The sequence below is a fragment of the Perognathus longimembris genome, chromosome 10 (genome assembly GCF_023159225.1).
Source record: "Perognathus longimembris pacificus isolate PPM17 chromosome 10, ASM2315922v1, whole genome shotgun sequence".
NCBI classification, from domain to species: Eukaryota; Metazoa; Chordata; class Mammalia; order Rodentia; family Heteromyidae; genus Perognathus; species Perognathus longimembris.
In genome coordinates this window covers 2,671,846-2,682,614 of record NC_063170.1, presented here as the reverse complement: position 1 = coordinate 2,682,614, position 10,769 = coordinate 2,671,846, and positions in this window count along the sequence as shown.

Below are 10,769 nucleotides of genomic sequence, written 5' to 3'. Positions count from 1 at the left end.
TTAAGAGAAAAACAAAAAACAGGCTCCAGGGCCCTGCCTGAGGATGAGCAAGTGCGGCTCTGACGTGAGGCCCAGACACAGACACATCCACCGCGACACACCCACAGCGAGGCCCAGACACACCCACAGCCACCGCTACACACGCACAGCTACTGCTACACACCCACAGCCACCGCTACACACCCACAGCGAGGCCCAGACACACCCACAGCTACCGCTACACACGCACAGCTACTGCTACACACAGCTACCGCTACACACCCACAGCCACCGCTACACACACACAGCTACTGCTACACACCCACAGCCACCGCTACACACCCACAGCCACCGCTACACACACACAGCCACCGCTACACACACACAGCCACCGCTACACACACACAGCTACTGCTACACACCCACAGCGAGGCCCAGACACACCCACAGCTACTGCTACACACGCACAGCTACCGCTACACACACACCGCTACACACACACAGCAAGGCCCAGACACACACACAGCTACTGCTACACACCCACAGCTACCGCTACACACCCACAGCGAGGCCCAGACACACCCACAGCTACTGCTACACACGCACAGCTACCGCTACACACACACCGCTACACACACACAGCAAGGCCCAGACACACACACAGCTACTGCTACACACCCACAGCTACCGCTACACACCCACAGCTAGGCCCAGACACACCCACAGCTACTGCTACACACACAGCTACTGCTACACACGCACAGCTAGGCCCAGACACACACACAGCTACTGCTACACACACACAGCGAGGCCCAGACACAACACAGCCACCACTACACACACACAGTGAGGCCCAGACACACCCACAGCTATCAATACACATGCACAGCGAGGCCCAGACACACCCACAGCCACCGCTACACACACAGCGAGGCCCAGTGGTGTGTTTCATGAATGATGTCTCAGCCCCCAAGGGCGGGTGAGCGAGCGGCCGAGGGTCCCGCAGCTTCCTGCACAGCCACGCAAGACACCCGGACCTCTCGCTGTCCCTTGCTGGCATTTCCTACCCGATGCCTTGGGTCCAGATAAGCCCATTTCTCCTGGCAGGTAATCTGAATTCTGAAAGGTGGAAGGAAGGAAGGAGAAGGAAGGAAGGAAGGAAGGATGGAGAAGGAAGGAAGGCGGGCGGGCAGGCATGAAGCTGTTGATAACGTCTGCAGTTTGGGCTTCGTTTGCTCTTGAATTAGTGATGTAGACTAAGCTCTTAAGTCTACATGTATTTCTCAGGAGAGAGAGGGCAGTGTGGAGCATGCGGGAGTTTCCTGAGCTCTGCACTGCCCCCGGGAATGTCACGTAAGTGTGCTGGTCCCCAAGCAGGCGGCCGAGAGCACCCCACATCAAGTAACACAAACTCCGGCCCCAGTTACTACTGCTAGGAGGTTTGGTGGTGCTCGGAAGAGTCTATATGTTTTTTTTTGATGCTGGTACTGGAGCTTGAACTCAGGGCCTGAGCGCTGTCCTTTAGCTTTTTTGCTCAAGCCTGCTGCTCTATCCCTTGAGCTACAGGTCTCCTTCTGGCTTTTTGCCAGTTAGTTGGAAATAAAGAGTTTCACAGATTTTCCTGCCCAAGCTAGCTTCGAACTGCAGTCCTCAGATCTCAGCCTCCTAAGTAGCCAGGATTACAGGTGAGCCACCAGCGCCCAACAAAGACGCCACTCTTGAACAGATCTTCCAGTCCCCTTTCCTCACACCAGGGGGTCAGGTGGCGGCTCCCGGGTGGCCGCTGGGTCTGTATGTAGGCCCCGCCGCCTTTCCCCTCGGGCCACGGGGCACAGGGCTGTGGAGAGTCTCTCTGGGGACTGGCAGGCCACAGGGCTGCACGGTCTCCGTGCTCTGGAGCCTTCTGTGAACTCAGTAACTGTTCATCTTTACCAACCTTCCTGAACCCTGAGCCCGAAGCTCTGTTCTCTGTCTCACAGGGAGTCCCAGGCCTCTGGGAAGCACATTTTGCAGCGCTGCCAGTTCTGGGATAGCTCAGGCCTCCCAGCCTCCATCCCAGGACAGGTGTGATTACTTGAGGGAGCTTTGGAAGCCACGCATAGGGGGTGTGGCCAGAGGGGGCCCCCGGCGGGGGAGACGGGCACGTAGCAGTTGTAGAGCAGCATGGCTTTGACCTGGGAGATGAGAGCTGTTGGTTGGCTCTTCGGCCAGCCTGCTTGGTGCAGCGCCTGCCTTGTGGCAAGGCCGGGGTTCTCATCCTTGGTGGTTGGCTCTTCGGCCAGCCTGCTTGGTGGGCACCATGCTTTCTCTGCTGACCTGTGGTTGGTCACTCACGTGGCTTGGCATCAGGGCTCTAGAAGCATCCTTCAAAGGCTGGTATGTAAGTTTCCTGTTGGGGGCCAACCTCAAAGTTGGCAGCATTGCCACTTGCTGAGAAAGGCGGTTGGGGCGGGAGGCTGTAGAAGCCGGCGGGGAGGGGGGTGAGTGTGTAAGTTGGGAACACACCCCGCTTGGCAGCCCAACCGAGAGTGGAGAAAACGGACTAACAGGCAGAGGCAGGGCCGACCCCGGGCGGGTGGTGGTGAAACTGTGTGGCACACTGACCCCAGGGTGACAGCAACTACTTCGGCTGGGGTTCCTGAGCTGTCACGCCCCAAGCTGTGTTGGGAATCCTTGAACACAACGTTTTTGTTTGCTTGTTTTTCTCGATTTTTCCAAATAAGCATGGCAGGTTTTTATTCAGGTGTGATTTCTCATCTTTAAGGAACTAGAGTCTTCACTTTGTGTTAGCTGTACATTTGGAAGTTGTTGCTCATCCCAGCTGGAAGCCTGTCAGTGGAGCGAGAGAAGGGGCGGGAGGAGGGAGGGGCGGCGGCTGCAGGGGCTGCTGTTCCGGACAACCATCTTTCTGCTGTTTCAAGTAGACACAGACTCCCGGCCGCATTGGCAGGCTGAGTGGTAGGACCTTCAGTCCTTGAGTCCCAGGCCCGCCTGGGCAACCTCGCGAGACCCTGACCCCCTCAGAGAGGATGGGTGCAGACCCCCCGTCAGCTTCGCTGTAGCCAGGCCGCCCCGGCAGCCCGTGGAGCCCTCGCACTGGGAGCCAGGCGCCAAGCGCCTAGGTGATCAGGAGACTTAGGCGGAGCCCCAGAAGCTCACACTCAAGAGGGGGCATTCAGGTTGGGGTGCAAAGCTCAGTGTTAAAGGGAAGGGAGGGTCCCTCCCCCAAGGCCAGGGGTCTGCCCTGGCGCTTTCCTGTGTTGCCCCCTGGCCCTGAGCCACGAGGCCCCCTCCGGTGAGGGCTGAGCTTCGGAGATCACCCTTCCTTCTTTCCCCTGCAGGACCCCGGGCACCAGGCTTGCCCGGCACCTGCCCTCAGGCTCCGGGCGGCTCCCGGCCTCCTTCCTGGTGTGGGTCCGGAGGAATGCGGGGGGAGGGCCCCGGAGGGAGGGGAACGGAACGGGTGTGCACAGAGTGTGCACAGCGGTTCCCAAGCCGCCCCCCCACCCCCAAGCCCTGCATCCTCCAAGCTGGCTGTTTTTAGAGATTTTTGAAATGTTTTGATACTTTTTGATACAATTTGCTAATTACCATTTTGTAGATTATCTGCCAGGATTCTCCACCTCATCCCCTCCCTTGGGCCTTTTGATTTGTCTGGATAATAAATGCCCAGTGGTCAGTGCCAGGACCTTGCCTAATGCGGCTTTGCCTTCCATCTTTCTCCCCTCCGTGAGTCTCGCAAAGTCACACGTGGCCCCGAGTGGTGCCGTCCCTGCCCCCGAGTGACCCAGAGGGCCCCAGTTCCCCAAGAGGCCCAGTGATGCCCCCCTCTGCCTGAGCGCCTGCCCCAGGGGTGGGCAGAGTGGCAAGGACACCCGTGACCGGTTCTCGTGTCACCTCCTTCATACGGGTAATTTCTCCATCAGCTGCATGCTGAGCCCCACTCTTCCCGTCCACCCCATCTTGTAAAGAAACCCCGAGGGCACCCCCACGGACCCTGGGACAGCCATCCTCAGCTTTGCAGGTGGCTTCTGTCCGTCTGTCCGTCCGTCCTTCCTCTCTCCCTCCCTTTCCTCCTCCCTTGCTTTCTTTTCACATGGATAGAAGGGTTTAGGGAATGACTCAAGAACTAGTCCTTTGATTGCCTTAGTTAGACATTGAATGAATGTAACATTTCCTGGGGTGGAGGGGACGGAGGGGCTTGCCTTCCATTTTCTCTGACAGAGATGCGGTTCCACCCTCCGGAAGTTATTTAAAGCCGTTCTGCAGGTTTGCTTGGCGTGGAAGAAAGGTTCAGCTTGATGGCGGTTCAGCCACCAGCCCCTTTCGGTGATCGAGTGACTTGTTGGGTATGACCTGGCCACTGATGTCACTGGAACATGTAATTGTTTGTGGTTTTTAATTGCTTGCTTTTGTATTTATGATTTTATGACATAGTTTTTCTGTCTTAGCTCCTTTAATTTTCTGCACGTTGCTTTGGTTTTCTTTTTTAATTCCGTACAGAGTATTCAATTCTTAAAATGCATTAAAACAATGTGATTGATAGGGTATGGTTTATTTTACTATGACCTTCCTAGCTTTGTGTAGTTGTTGTAATATTCTTTATTTCTATTTTCTCCGTTCTCTGAAGATGAGTTCTTTGCATGTTGAACCCAAATACAATTTGGAAACGAGCCAGGCTTTTGGTATGTGTGGGAGTCCTGGGTGTTTCCACTCTACAGTGCTTCTAATTGCCAAGTTCACCCAGAGGTCTCCCCACATCCTACGCCGCCCCGAGGCCGGAGGACCAGAAATGAAGCCGTCGCCTCCTCGCATTGTGTCAGCCGGGCCACCTTGCTTCAAAGGGAAAAATGCAATGTGTGGGAAGGGGAGCCTCAGACGGGCGGTCGGCTGTCTGCTCAGGGAGACTCGGGCCCTTCTGTGAGGACCCTGACCTGGGCTTCAACCTCTGCCCTGCACTTGGCTGGGCCACCTACAGACCTGCTCAGCCAGCGCCGCAGGCCGCCGGAGAGCGGAGGCGGCCCCTGCGTCCCCGCCGCGCCAGGCAGCGGGTTCGAGCTTGCCTCATAGCAGCACAGAAGGTGCAGCGTCCTCCAGAGCGTTCACAGCTCCGGCGGTGACCCCGCCCTGGCCGCCTGGGCGGTCCTCGGCGGTGGGGGTGGACGAGGGCCTCTGGGTTTGAACTTGGGAGGAAGCCTGGTGTGAAGTGCAGCCTGTGGAGCATCGGAGGGCGCACACCTGTGACCCCAGGTGTTCAGAGGTTGAGCTCTGAGGGCCAGCCTAGGCAGAAAAGCCCATGAGCCTATTGATTTTGCCAGTCCTGAGGCTTGAACTCGGGGCCTGTGCACTGTCCCTGAGCTTTTGCTCAAGGCTAGCACTCTACCACTCGAGCCACAACCCCACTTCCAGCTTTTACTTTTATGTGGTACTGAGGAACCAAACCCGGGGCTTCATGCATGCTTGGCAAGCACCCTACCACTAAGCCACATTCCCAATCCTGACGTGTGTGTGTGTGTGTGTGTGTGTGCGCGCGCGTGTGCCCATAAGCAGGTGTGCTGGTTTGGGGGTTTGGGCTCAGGGTACTGTCCCTGAGCTTTTGCATTCAAGGCTGGAGCCACAGCTCCACTTCCAGCTTTTTGCTGGCTTATTGGAGATAAGGGTCTCATGGACTTTCTTACCCAGGCTGGCTTTGAACTTTGTTCCTCAGATCTCAGCCATATGGATAGCTAGGATTACAGGCATAAGCCACCAGTGCCTGGCTTCCAGTTAACTAGAAAAATGCCAGGTTGGAGATGTGGCTCAAGTGGTAGGACACCAGTTTGTGTCTAGAAGCTAAGCAAGGCAAGGCACCAGTGGCTCACACCTGTCATCCTAGCTACTCAGAAGGCTGAGATCTGAGGATTTCTTGCCAACCCAGGCAAGAACTCATGAGACTCTCATCTCTAATAAGCTACTCAAAAAAGCTGGAAGTGGTGCTGAGGCTCAAGTGGTTAGAGCACTTGCCTTGAGCAAAAGAAGCTCAAAGACAGCACCCAGGCCCAGAGTTCAAGCCCCAGTACACGCGCGCACACACACACACTCTTCTGTGTGTCAGGCAAGCACTTCTGGGGGTGCACACCCCAGGTGAGGCAGGGATGAGGAATACAGAGGTACCAGTACCCCACTGACTGGCGCCTGCTCAGCACTGTTATACAAGTCAGTTATCAGACTATTTAGCAAGCTCCCAGGAAAAGCCGGAGGCTCTGGAAAGAGTGGTGGGAGGTGGGGCAGGCCCGCAGGGTGAGGGAAGCGCAGCGCCGGGGTCCCGCTCGGCCCCATGGGAAAGCCTTGGCTGCTGCAGAGAGACGGGCGGAGCTGGGCATGGTGATGCACTCCTGTAGTTTTAGCTCAGGAGAAGCTGATACAGAAGAATCACGAGTTCCAGGCCAACCTGAGCTACAAAGGAAGACTCTCAAAATACACAAAACCAAATAGTCTGCACATCATGGTCTTCAGCACATGTTCAGAAAACCTATCTGATGAGTGAATAAAGGATGTCCATTAAGGCTGCAAGACAAATTAGGACTAGGTAACTCACAACAGGCCAGCGTGCCAGTTGAGTCACGCCTGTAATCTTAGCTACTCAGGAGACCTAGAGGACTGAGGTTCAAAGAAAAGCCCTGTGAAACGCCCTCTCCAAGTAGCCAGCGGAACGGAAGGATGGCTTAGGCGGTGGGGTGCCAGTGGTGAGTCGACAAGCCAAACGAGAGCAGAGGCCCGGAATCCAAGCCCCAGGATCAGTACAAGCTGAACACCAGAGCAAAATGTCACCTCATTCTTCAAATTCCATTGTCGCCTGAGAGCTACAGGTCGCCAGCCAGGATCCCAACCCCTCTGGGCACTGTCCCCAAGCTTTTACGCTCAAGGCTAGCGCTCTACCATTTTGAGCCACTTCCCGTATTCTGGTGGTTGATGGGAGATAAGAGTCTCACAGCCTTTCCTGCCTGGGCTGGCTTTGAACTGTGCTCCGCAGATCTCAGCCTCCTGAGTAGCTAGGATGACCAGCGTGGGCTCTTGTGTGGATTTTGAACTTGGGGCTGAAAGGGTGAGGGGGACACAGCATATCCGGCCCGTGAGAGTGCAGAGCAGAGGGCTTCCTCCAGAGGGCGCTCTGGAGCAGCAGGCACAAGCTGGAGAAATAGCAATTGTCAGCTGGGCCCCAGGCGGGCTCAGCTAGCTACTCCTGGGGTGACCCCCTAACTGTTTTTTCAAGGCCTCCCCATGCTGCTGTTGCCCCCACAGGCAACAATCAGCAGTATCGGTGTTCGCCAGGGCTTCCCCCTGGTGAAGCACTGCCTGGTCTACGGTGGCCACAGCTTCCAGGCTGGCTCTGCCTCGGCCGGGCCTCACACCTGCTGCATCCCAGTCAGCACCTCCACGCCGCCTTCCTGTTGACGCAGCAGGAAGCCCCGGGGTCCCGCCCAGAGCTGGCCTCCAGCATCCGCTGGCTCTGTTCCACAGGATCAGTTCTGTGTTTAAACCAAGCGTGCTGGGATAGTGATTCATCGGTCCCTGGGGCTGGCCCCGTTCAGCCACCCAAAGACACTAAAAATACACCACTCCTCGATGCCCTCAGACGTTTCTAAGCCCACCAGTGCTTGGGCCCCGTTTAGTCCCGGGCTGAAATTCAAGAGACCTGGGTTCCCGCCCAGGATTGCTCTCTCACCGCAGGGACCAGGGTCTAACGGTGCTGCGTCCGGCTAGAGGGGGACTGGCCGCATCTTGGTGATAGGCTGAGCATGGGCTCCTGAGCCAGGGTGCGAAGCTTTTCTCGTCAGCTCTGTTGCACGTTAACCTGAACAAGACACAGGAGGGCTCCACGCACGTGCCCCGCTCCTGGCTCAGCCTCCACCGGCATACCAGAGGCAGTTACCTCCCCTTCCCAGAAGTCACATCCTGATCCACCTGGCCACACCTCCCGCCCCCGCCCTCCAAAAGGCAGGGCGGGAGGGGGTCGCCCCTTGGGGCAAGGGCCAGCAGTTGGGTAATAAACTTTCCTCCCCTGCCTGAATACCAGCGTGCTGTTCTCCTTTATCGACTACCTATTTTAATAACTCGTACAGAATCCTAATCCAGTTCATGCATCTGTAATGATTAATTCTGTGGCCAAACATGGTTCCCGAGTGCATCTGAGAAAGTGGCTTTTGGATATGATTACCATTTAAATTGATAGACTTGAAGAAAAGCAGATTGCTGTCCATGAGCTGGGTGAGCCAGAAACAATCAGTGGAAGGCCTTCCAAGAGCCCAGCGCCATCTCCCCCCAGCAAAGGGGGGTTTGCCAGCAGACAGTCCTTGAGTTTGGACTGAAATACCAGCTCTTCTCTGGGTCTCTAGCCAGCCCGCCATGCTGCCGGGGTTAAGCTCAGGGCCTTGCATTTTTTTATGTGCTGGTTCTGGGGTTTGAACTCAGAGCCTGGACATGTCCCTTAGCTTTTTTTGTTCAAAGTTGGTATTCTACCACTTGAGGCATAGTTCCACTTCTGGCTTTTTTGCGGTTAATTGGCGATAAGAGTATCTATCAGTGTCAAGGACTTTACTGTTCAGACTGGCTTCCAGCCATGATCCTCAGATCTCAGCCTCCTGAGTAGCTAGGGGTTACACATGTAAACCACTAGCACCCAGCAAGACATGTTTTTTCCTATTTTCAGTACACACCAAACACGTGTAGCTTTTATATTTGGACAGAAGCTAAACTGGACCTTTAAAGTGGAGCTCAGTGTCCTGCTTTGCCTCTGACTTTCATCCAATTGGTCAGGATCATGACATTAATGTGGGGTGGGGGCGGGTAAGTGGTTTCAGATTTCCTCTCTCCCAGGATGGAGAACCTGTCCAGGATGTTGATTTCAAAATTACTGTATAACCATGTTTTTTTTTTTTTTGCAAGTCCTGGAACTTGAACTCAGGGCTTGGGCACTGTCCTTGAGCCACAGCGCTACTTCTGGCCTTTTCTGTGTATGTGGTGCTGAGGAATTGAACCCAGGGCTTCATGCATGCTAGGCAAGCACTCTACCACTAAGCCACATTCCTAGACCCTGTGTAAACCAATTTAACAGCAGTGCTAATAGCATTGTCTGATATGCAAATCACTTTTACTTCATCATCGAGCAAGCACAGCATAGTAATTACCTATCAACTGGTAATTATACTTGTACTATTTTTTAAGCAGCCATTAAAACGAAACATCTTAAATAGGCAAGAAACAATCTGTGTCACAAGTCAGTTAATTCCAAGACATTTGTCTGTCACAATGTTCACTGTGATAAAATCTGATCACGTGCTAGACGTCATACGCTTCTCCAGTCTCTGTGCACTCCACTCCATCTATATATTGGGGTACCCGAAGATGCAGATGAAGAAACAGAGGCTCTGGAGGGACTGAACTAGACTCTAAGCCTAGCAGAGGTACCCAGAAGCCAGAGGCTCTGAGGCACCAGGCTTCAGGGAAACGTGCCTGCCCTCCCTGCGGGTGGGGACGGAATGGAAGGTCCGCTTGCTGTGCCCCCAGGAACGCTGCCATTCTCTTGGCTGGAGGGAGCCCGCGTGGGTCTCTTGAGGGCAGTTCAAGATGAGAGCTGTGGGGGAGAGCACCCCACTGCCTTTGGGATGTCCCCGATCCTTCCAACACAAGAGTTCAGAAAGATGCTCAGTTTGGGCCCTGGTGGCTCACGCCTGTAATCCCAGCTACCCAGGAGGCTGAGACCTGGAGGATCGTAACTGGAGGCCAGCCTAGGCAGAGAAGTCTGAGAGTCCCATCTCCAAAATAATCATAAAAAAAAAGCTGGGCTCAAGACGTGGCTCAAGAGGCAGAGCGCCAGCCAGTCAGGCAGGATCTCACGTAACACATCTCCTTACCGGAACACCTTCCCATTCTTTCCTGTTATTTTCAGCCTCCAACCTAGAAATGCTACTTCTGCCACTGCCTCCGCCTCCTCCTCCTCCCCCTCGGGTTGGTGGTAACTCTCCCACTTGAGCTACACCCTTAACTCCTCTTTCACCATGGATATATCAACTGTTGTGGTGCTGGGCGTTTGGCATTTAGCATATGGCTTTACAGTTTTAACCCAGCAGTGTTATTTATTATGTAGACACACGTCCACCTCAAACTTCCTTCCAGTGAGTTCTGGGAATCTCTGACACAGGCTTACCATACTTTAGCTCACTTGGCTGGTGGCTCTACCACTTGAGCCATGCCTCCAGCCTGGATTTTGCCGTTTATTTTGGAAATGGAGTCTTGTGTAGTACTTTGTTGCCCAAGTTGGCTTCCAACTGGATCCTCTGATTGCAGCCCTTGGGAGGCTGAGGCAAGAGGAACTCTAGTTTTGCTGTCAACCTTGGCTAGGCTCAAGACTCCACATAAAAAAAAATCAAACAAAACATAAACTAAAATAGCTACCATCAAAATCCTATGGAAGCTGGGCACCGGTGACTTCCACCTGTAATCCTAGCTACTCAAGAGGCTGAGATCTGATGATTCTGCAGTGAGCCCAGGCAGGAAAGTCCATGAGACGCTTCTCTCCAATTAACCACCAGAAAACCTGTAGTGGAGCTGTGGTTCAAAGTGGTAGAACGCTAGCCTTGAGAGAAAGAGCTCATGGACAGCGCCCAGGACCAGAGTTCAAGCCCCACCATAAAACCCTACGGAAGAATTTCTCCTTCTACCTGGTAACCCCACTGGCCTGGGTATTTTGTAAATATGTAGACTGACTTTCTCTTTTGTGTCTGTAAGACTTCCGGAAACTTTTTCCATGG